This window comes from Portunus trituberculatus, chromosome 29 (assembly GCF_017591435.1).
Source record: "Portunus trituberculatus isolate SZX2019 chromosome 29, ASM1759143v1, whole genome shotgun sequence".
NCBI lineage: Eukaryota > Metazoa > Arthropoda > Malacostraca > Decapoda > Portunidae > Portunus > Portunus trituberculatus.
Window position 1 is genome coordinate 5,613,124 of NC_059283.1, and position 9,315 is coordinate 5,622,438.

Below are 9,315 nucleotides of genomic sequence, written 5' to 3' on the forward strand. Positions count from 1 at the left end.
TTGTTTAAATCGGTACAGAGAAAGAAAGATACAGAAGATTCAAAAGAGAAAGAAGGATACAAAGATACAAGGGATGAAGTGTATTCCTTACATAGGGAATCGAAGCTTTTAAATGTACATTCTTTAGAGAGGCGTAGAAATAAAGGGGATTAGATAGAAGTTCTTTAATTGGGAGAGGATATAACCTAACCTAACCTAACCTAACCTTCTACAAATTACTTTATCTTATCATTTCATAGAATTTTTTTTATATTTCATTTATTTTCTACGTTGCTTTTGTTTTAGTTAATGTTGATCTTATTTCATTTATTCAATTTTTTATCTATCATCTCTTATTTGGGTTTTTGTTCTTTTTTCATATCGATTTTTTACTATTCATTTATCATATAGGTGATAATACATAGGTGGGTGTCCTGCAGGGCCCGCCACGTGTACATCCATCGGCTTCCTGCAGCTTTTCTTACCATCTTAAGCTCTGACAGTGAATCTATTGTGACGTTGGAATATCAGTGAGGGAAAGTGTAAATCTGATCATGAACACATTGAAATTCTCTCTCTCTCTCTCTCTCTCTCTCTCTCTCTCTCTCTCTCTCTGCATTCCGCTCACTAATCCTTTCATTTGATGTGGTGGCATTTAATCAATATCCCGCACCACTAACTCCATGCCCACTCCTCGTTTTCTATGAGGTCGTACGTTTTCTGTCAGTCTGTACGTTCAGCTGAAGATGTCGAAAGAATTCATTTATTTTCTCAAAGCTGAAGTCAGGTAAGTAAAAAAAAATCGTGTTTTTTATCGAGACTAATTTTCTTTATTTATTTATTTGTTTATTCATTATTTGCAGTCACGTTCACCTGTCGAATGATGTCCAAGGAATTAATTTATTTTCCGAAACCGAGAGTCAGGTTATAAAAAATGCAAGTATTTCGTTTCGTATTAAAGTTAAATATATATGTTATCTTCGGCAGCTGAGAAGTTTATTTTCATTAATTCATTTTCCGAAGTCAAGAGTCGAGGAAATGAGAAAAAAAAATATTGAAGTGTTTCGTGTTTGAATTAAGACTGAAAGTAAAAATATCAAGCCTGACAAACGAGGCAAAGAATGAAATGAAAAAAAAAGTAATTGGAAAAGAGAAGAATGTAAACAAACAAAAATAGATAAATAAATAGATACAGAACGTACGTACGAGAAATTGCAACCAACATTCAAACTACAAACTGAAATATAAAAAAAAATAAATGGATAAATGCAGAAAAGGAAAATACAACCAAAAATTCGAATGACAAAAAAAAACAAAAAACGAAAGAAAAGAAAATTTTATTGAAAGTTTCACAACTGTGTTTAGAAGGCAAAGGAAAGTAACGTGTCTAAAACAATTCATAAAGAAAATATACAAAAAAATAAAGACACAAAATACAACATAAAGAAAAAAAAAAAATCCTTAAATATAAATCAATAAAAATAACTCAATCCAAAAAAAAAAAAACTAAAAAAATCACGAAAAGAGAAAAAGAAACATGAAATTAGAAAACGAGAATCACGGTCAACATTTCTTCCCTATTCCTGCATCTCACCCTTGCTTGGACTCGTGACATTTAACTTATTGCGTCCTCAGTAATTCACCTTCGGGTCTTCCTGTGTGGGGTGCGTTGCGGGGACAGGCGTGTTGCAGGGGCTGAGCATAGGGAGAGCTATCGTCATTAGAACCCTCATAGAGAAGCCTGTGGAAGTCTGTGTGTGTGTGTGTGTGTGTGTGTGTGTGTGTGTGTGTGTGTGTGTGTGTGTTGCTATTGGAAGTACGTGTGAGGGCTAGAGGGAGAGAGGGAGTGAGGGAGAGAGAGAGGGGAAGAGAGTGGGCAGGTAAAGGCTTAATCAAAACAAACTACCTGTACGAGTATTAGAGAGAGAGAGAGAGAGAGAGAGAGAGAGAGAGAGAGAGAGAGAGAGAGAGAGAGAGAAAATAAATACACTCTGTAAATAGACACGTCTCATTTTGTCACTATTTTTACTCTAATCCTCCTCCTTCTCCCTTTCCTCCTCCTCCTCCTCCTTCTCCTCCTCCTCCTCCTCTCTCACCTACCGTAGGATACCATGACAGGAGGCAGCGAAGGACCAGTTTTATGGCTCCTTCGTGAGTGAGTCCCCGCCCAGCTGTTCGTGTCATGAGATCCTATAAATGTTTGTCTTACGGCGTCTCTCTTGATATTCTGCTTTAGAGAAGGAGAAAAATTGTATTAGATTCCTTTTATTATAGTATTATATTTGTTTTTGTTGGTGTTTAGCTCTATTTGTGGTATTTGATTCCTTTATTGTGGTGTTAGATTATCTTTATATGGTATTTAGTCTGTTTTCTTGGTATTATGTTTCTTTTTATAATAAATCTGTGCTGGTATTTTAGGATTCAGCTGTGGTATTATAGCCAATATAGAATCAAGGTATGGTTTACTTGTGTTACGTCATCATAGAATTATTTTCCTTTTGATATTTGATTCTATGACGCCCAAAACAGAAAACTAAAGCCGAATTTTGATATATTGGCCTTCTTAATTTACGTTAGGTTAGGTCAGGTTAGGTTTGGATAGGTTTGGTTAGGTTTGAGATAGGTTTGAGTAGGTTTAGGTACGTTTGAGAAGGTTTCGATACGTTTGGTTAGGTTTGGTTAAGTTTGGTTAGGTTTGGTTTGGTCAGGTTTGGTTAAGTTTGGGTTGGTTTGGTTAGGTTTGAGTTAGTTTGGTTAGGTTAGAATAGATTTGGGTAGGTTTGGGTAGATTTGGTTAGGTTTGGTTACGTTCTTATAGGTTTAGATAGGTTTAGTTACGTTTGGGTAGTTTGGTTACGTTTGGATAGATTTCGTTAGGTTTGGGTAGATTTAATTAGGTTTGGGTAGATTTGGCTACATTTGGTTACGTTTGGTTAGGTTTGGTTAGGTTTGGTTACGTTTGGTTTGGTTTGGTTAGGTTAGGCCAGCGCGTTATTGAATTACAACCAGTTATCAATATGCAGCGACACGTAACGCAACACGTATCTTCCAACCAGTAGGCGTCATTGTAGCCACCGCCCTTCCCTGTCTTGCATCACAAACTCCTCGCTACTTTTCTACACACCGCGCCGCTCACCGCACATATTGGCACAGGCGACAAAGGCAACAGAGGTAACAGTCACCCACATTGCCGGACAAATAGCGGTCCAGAGAGGTGAAATTTTAGGTTTAAGAGATTCCTAGATGCACAATGGACCCGTGGGAAAGTGACTGTATGATTGTGTGACTGTGATGGGAATGCGTATGTCGTAACTGCCAATACGGGTTACCATATGGAGCTGCTTACCTTGTATGACACTTACTGTCATTAATCACTGCAACGTCAAAGTTAACCAAGTGGGTAGACCATGGGTTCTTCCGAGGGATATCCACAAACGTAGCTCAACTAGATTATAAATACTCCATATATATAAAATAAGCAATTAGCATAATGACACAGAAAAACATCAAGTAACACGGCCACATTACCGCAGAATAATCTCACTCGCTGTAACATGACATGTTAACTTTAATTTCAACTTCACTGTTCTCTCACTTATTTATCATAAAATCTCTCATGGTAATTCACGTCTGATTACACACTGCAACATTTTATGCAAATAACACAATAACAGCTACACAATAAACACAGTGATCATTGGATGCGAAGCATCACAGAAAAATATTTTAATATATTAGCAGTATAAATAACTCGAGACACACTAAGGAACTTAAGAAAAATTTTCTCAAGTATTACTCACATAGAGCGCAAGGCAGATGGCGACTCAGACATCATGATGGGAAGTGTTAACAATAAAAAAAATTCTTAGTACCATTAGTGGTAGTGAGAGTGATAGTCTGTGCGTGCTCGCAATCTGCTTTGCCTTATATTCACACTGTTTCACGTGACGTTAACGTTTTCGAGAGTCGTTACATACAGTGTTATCCTTAAGGCCTAATGCTCCTTTAGTTTACTTACTTGCCTCATCCTTCGGTGTTGTGACGACCACTCGGCTCGTTACATTTAATTTCAGCTCTCTGACTTTTCATGTCCATTCTTACACATGTATCTTGTGGACTACTCGCCCTTGTGTACAAGGAATACATTTTCAGATCCTTTTAGGATTTAGACCCTTCTAGCACGGATATTTCTATGCTACACAGTACTCCACTGTTCTCGTGGTATTCCCTCGCTCGTGATCTGTACGAACCTGATTCCATCTTAGCCGCCTCACAGCGGCTCTGGGTTAGAGTCATGTTTGTCTATTTGCTCCCAGCACGTGTTAAGTACCCTCGCATTTACCATTTCTGACGCCTTGCAGTTTGTCTCATCCGCTTCACATGTAAAGGTTCTTAATGGAGGGAGAGTGAAAAAAAAAGCTGATGTTTTTTGCCTTTTATTTTTATTCCCCTTTTTGTCCATACACGGTAAAACTCTTTTTCATGAAGATTCTTGTTTGAATGTGTATGTTACAAACTACACAATTTTATTTTCTCTCTTATTCAATAGTTAATCCATTTTTTCGTTTATGATTATTGTTCCTGCTTATTCATATGTATATGACAGAAGATATTTTTTACATCTTTACTTCTTTTCCTTTTCCTCTCCTTTTCAATTTAAGCATGGATAGCCAAACTCCTTTTTATCTAGGTTTTTGTGTCCATACTCTTCACTTTCACTTTAGTAACGCATGTATGAATATTCACAGCGGTTCTCAAATGGAATGGCAGATGAATGGAACAGACTCAGTAATGACGCTGCGAGTGCTGAGTCATTAGAGAGCTTTGGAAGGAAGATTAGATGAATTCATGGATGAGGATGATAGGTGGAAATAAATGAGCATGTTTTGTATAGGAACTTCCACGTGTAGCCCTGGTGTGTTTGTGCAGTTTCCCTTGTTGTCTATTTTATTCACAGTGTCAAAAATAACAGAATAACTGCATTTAGAGCGAAATATAATGTACTAGGGCATATGATTCACACCTCTACGCAGTACTCACTATAACACTGTACCGTTATGATGCTACTGAGACACTGTACCGTACTGAAACAAGTGTACCGCTGTATGTTTCTGCTACTGTGACATTGTATCGTAAGAAAGACCACACTGTACCGCTAGATATTGTGCTACCAAGACACTGTTCTCATATATACTCTCTCTCTCTCTCTCTCTCTCTCTCTCTCTCTCTCTCTCTCTCTCTCTCTCTCTCTCTCTCTCTCTCTCTCTCTTTCCCGTATTACGTCAACTTTTCCTCCGTCAGTCACTCGCACCCTTCCTCCTCCCAAGTATAAGGCGTGGCAGAGGTTAGACTGGCGTGGGTGTTTTGAGGGGCACGTGATGTAAAGCTGCCTTCCTGTTCCCTCCACGCAGCAACGACACACGCACTCATACACACACATACATTCTCTCTCTCTCTCTCTCTCTCTCTCTCTCTCTCTCTCTCTCTCTGCGGAAAAAAGAGAGAAAAGGAATAAAAATAAGTAGACAACACTAACAAAAACAATAACAACGAAACGCTGTGAAAAAGAACAACAAGAACAGAAACAAGAACAAGAACAGCAACACACTACTTGAATTCTCTGGCGTGAAACGAGAGAGAGAGAGAGAGAGAGAGAGAGAGAGAGAGAGATGGTTAAGACGAGCCTCTCCCGTCAACAACTTTGCGGTCGAACAAAATAGCTTCCTTGCTTTCACTCGGCGACAGGAAGAAGAGGAGGAGGAGGAGGAGGAGGTGGTGGTGGTGGTGGTGGTGGTGGTGGTGGTGGTGGCAGACACAAGTGGGAAGGAAATGCTAGCGTTGACAGACCTATAGACACGTAAGATCAGCTGAGAAGTGACTTGTTGTGACTTGTTTACCGTGCATTGTTTACTTTTGTACTTTCCCTTTTCTGGTAATAATGGTAGTAGTAAAAGTAGTAGTAGTAATAGTAGTAGTAGTAGTAGTAGTAGTAGTAGTAGTAGTAGTAGTAGTAGTAGTAGTAGTGACACAAAGTATACAAGAAAATGTATACTCATCATCGCAAATTTTCCGATGTTTACATATGAAAATCACACACACACACACACACACACACACACACACACACACACACACACACACACACACACACACACACACACACACACACACACACACACACACACACACACACACACACACACATTTTCTTGCACTATATTTGCTCAATTTGAAGTCACAAGGAAATTCGCTTCTGTTTTCCCCTCTCTCCTGCCTCGCGTCTGCAACTGAACCTCGTTACTTGTGATCTGTTTTGCTCCGGTGTTTGGCTTCCAGCAGTGGCTTGTCTGCAAAAACGCCCGCTAAGATTTCAGACGCAACGAAAGGCCGCTAAGGAAACTCGTAAAATAGAACCAGAGGGAAGAAAATTATAGTAGAGTTTGGTTTTATTCATTCTCGATACTTTCCCTTCCTTTTATCTTCTTCCATTTCTTTTTTCCTATCTCTCGACCTATTTCTCTTTTTTTCCCTCCTTCCTCTTAATTTTTCTTCTTTTCTCTACTTTGATTTTCTTCATTCTCGATTATTTCTCTTTTTTTTTCCTTTTCATTGCTTTTCCTTTGCTCTCAATTTATTTCTCTCTCTTTCTTTCTCCTCTTCCTCTTCTTTATCCTCCTTCTTTCCTTTTCTTCTTCCAATCCCTCTCTACTTTTCTCTCCTTTCTTTTCACCCTCCCATCTGTCTCTGCCCTTCTCTTACTCTCTTCATTTTCTTCCTTGTTTGTCTCTCTTTCTCTCCTTTTTCTTATCATCAATCTCTCTTTCTCTCTTTCCGATAACTTTTCCTTTCTCCTTGTGTGTGTGTGTGTGTGTGTGTGTGTGTGTGTGTGTGTGTGTGTGTGTGTGTGTGTGTGTGTGTGTGTGTTGAAAGCTTTAAACGCCCAATAATTGTTTTACAGGCATGATTGAGGCGCCTCAGGTGTTGCGTGGCCAATTCAGACACTACGTACTATTGTAACATCGTGAAAAACTAAACTACAACAACAACGAGAAGCAACACTTTCTACTTTTTCTATCCCTCGCTGGCCAATTCACAAACAAGAACAACAACAAGAACAAGCATCCTTTTATTTCCTGCCAAACTAGCAAGAACAGAATATTCCCACGAAATCGCTAGAAATTATGATGTTACTTATCTCGCTAAAATACTGCGCTCTCTCAATTAAGCAACCAAATTTCAGGTGTGGAGGTAATTTGTCATTTTTTTCCGATGAGGTGTGATGCATCTGAGCGCGCGGGGATGAAAAATTTGAATGTCCCAAGGCTATTTGTTCCCCAGCCAGCAAAGTGGATGATAATTTGTGACTCTTTTTGTCAATCGCTTAATTTCTCGCCGCGTGTCACTCCTGCCGCGACAGATGAAGTGAAAATATACGTGATTGCTAATTGAGAGCCTGTGATGATGGGAATTTAGGTGTTAAGTGGTGAAAAATGAATGCTTTTAATCCCTTCAATACTGGGACGCATTTTTACCATGATTTTGTGTGTGATTAGACGATTTCATTGACATTAAGAAGGATTTATGGAGGTCAGAGAATTAATGGTCTGAGTCTTCACTATTTTTATCCCAACATAAGTTTCTGAAGCTGTATAGAATCACCATATAGTAACCAGAATGAATATGGAAACGTGTCATGGTACTGAAGGGGCTAATGAAAGAATGGCCACGAATATTTAGTGTTGGTGATTATATTATCAATGGAAAGCTAATGGAAAGGATTTACACGTTAGTGAGTTAGAAATATACGAAAGATTAATAAGGGTAAATAAATAAAAACGAGGCGCTGTGAAAAAAAAGAGTGAAATCCAATCAGAGTAAGATCAAACAAAACAAGAAATAAATAACCACATTAACGAAGTCACCCCTCGATCTGGTAGCAAAAGAAAACGTAACACACACAATGATAGAAACCCTGAATAAACTCCTTTCTTTGTCTATCAGTCAGTGTTTTCCCGAGGGCGATGTGAATGTTGTTATTGGGAGGAAGAGGAAGTTGTTACCTCTTGTTACCTTCTCTCTCCTTTCTTCCCCGGGCGGCGCTTCGGGTGAGCCGCCGTAGGAAAAGAGTCCTGGCCACTGCTTGACGTTTCTGCTTTCTGCTTCACACTTCCTCGTCGCCGCTGCGGAATAGATAGACAAATAAATAAACAGATAAATTCTTAGAGGGTTACATAGATAGGTTGGTAGGTAGTTTGGTTCTGATTGATAGCAAAATAAATTCCTTGATAGGTATATAGATTAATTAGTTTGTCTATTTAGTTACGTAGTTAATTAAATTTGTGACATATACAGAACTATTTCTTTCATCATACGAGTCTCCTTATTTCATTCACTCATTGTTAGATTTTTTCTGTAACCATTTGATTATTTTATAGGATACTTTTTTAATGCTTTTGCTTCACGTAGTTTAAATCCCTTTCTTCTTTTATTCTTACATCCCTTTTCCTCCTTTTTTCTTCATGTTCTTGTTCTTGTTCTTTCATCATACGCGAGTGTCTCCCAGTTGTTTCCCATTTGCATCTTCCTCAGTGACTCCATTAGCATTTTTTACCACAATTTCATCCCTCCACATCCTTTCAATCCCTCAATCCTACTCCCTTAAGTGGCTTTCTTCTCCCCCTTTCCCTTTAATCAACGCTCCATGCAAATTATCTTCTTTTTTATACTACCTAGGGAGAAATAAGAATAATAATAAGACTAAATTTCGTCTCACTGCTTCACAGGAACATTCACTTGCTTCTCTTGCTCGCTGTACGGTTCGAATCTATTGCGTAACTCTCTCACGCCTCGATGGGTCTCTAAGGTTGGCTGTGGAAGTGCTTACGCCGCCACAGCTGTGTGATCTTGTGCTGTGAGGGAAGATGGGCGGGCCGTGAGTCTGAGCGCTGGTGGTTACGAGGGAGAAAACGTGGAATTTGTTGTGATATTCTTGGGTGCCTGGGAACTGACGGGTGTTGTGTGTGTGTGTGTGTGTGTGTGTGTGTGTGTGTGTATTTTATTGTTGTAGCTGTTGGTGTAATAGTTGTTGGTGATGGTGGTGATGGTGGTGGTAATGGTGGTGGTGGTGGAGTTTGTTATTCTCTCTCTCTCTCTCTCTCTCTCTCTCTCTCTCTCTCTCTCTCTCTCTCTCTCTCTCTCTCTCTCTCTCTATGATTATTTCCTCTTCTTCTTTTCTATTTTTCTTTCTTTTTCTTTTTGTTTCAATTTTCTTTTTCATCGTCTTTGTCTTTGTCTTTGTCTTCTTCTTCTTTTTCTTCTTCTTCTTCTTCTTCTTCT

General features: G+C 38.9%; 1 long non-coding RNA gene across 1 annotated transcript; it reads right to left on the bottom strand.

Moving 5' to 3' along the window:
• Positions 1–1,348: 1,348 nt before the first annotated feature.
• LOC123510612 lies at positions 1,349–3,867 on the bottom strand. Its single transcript, XR_006676556.1, has 3 exons — positions 3,780–3,867; positions 2,080–2,206; positions 1,349–1,674 (listed from the first exon to the last, which is right to left on the bottom strand). It is a non-coding gene; the product is annotated as an uncharacterized LOC123510612 (long non-coding RNA).
• Between the last annotated feature and the right edge of the window lie 5,448 nt (positions 3,868–9,315).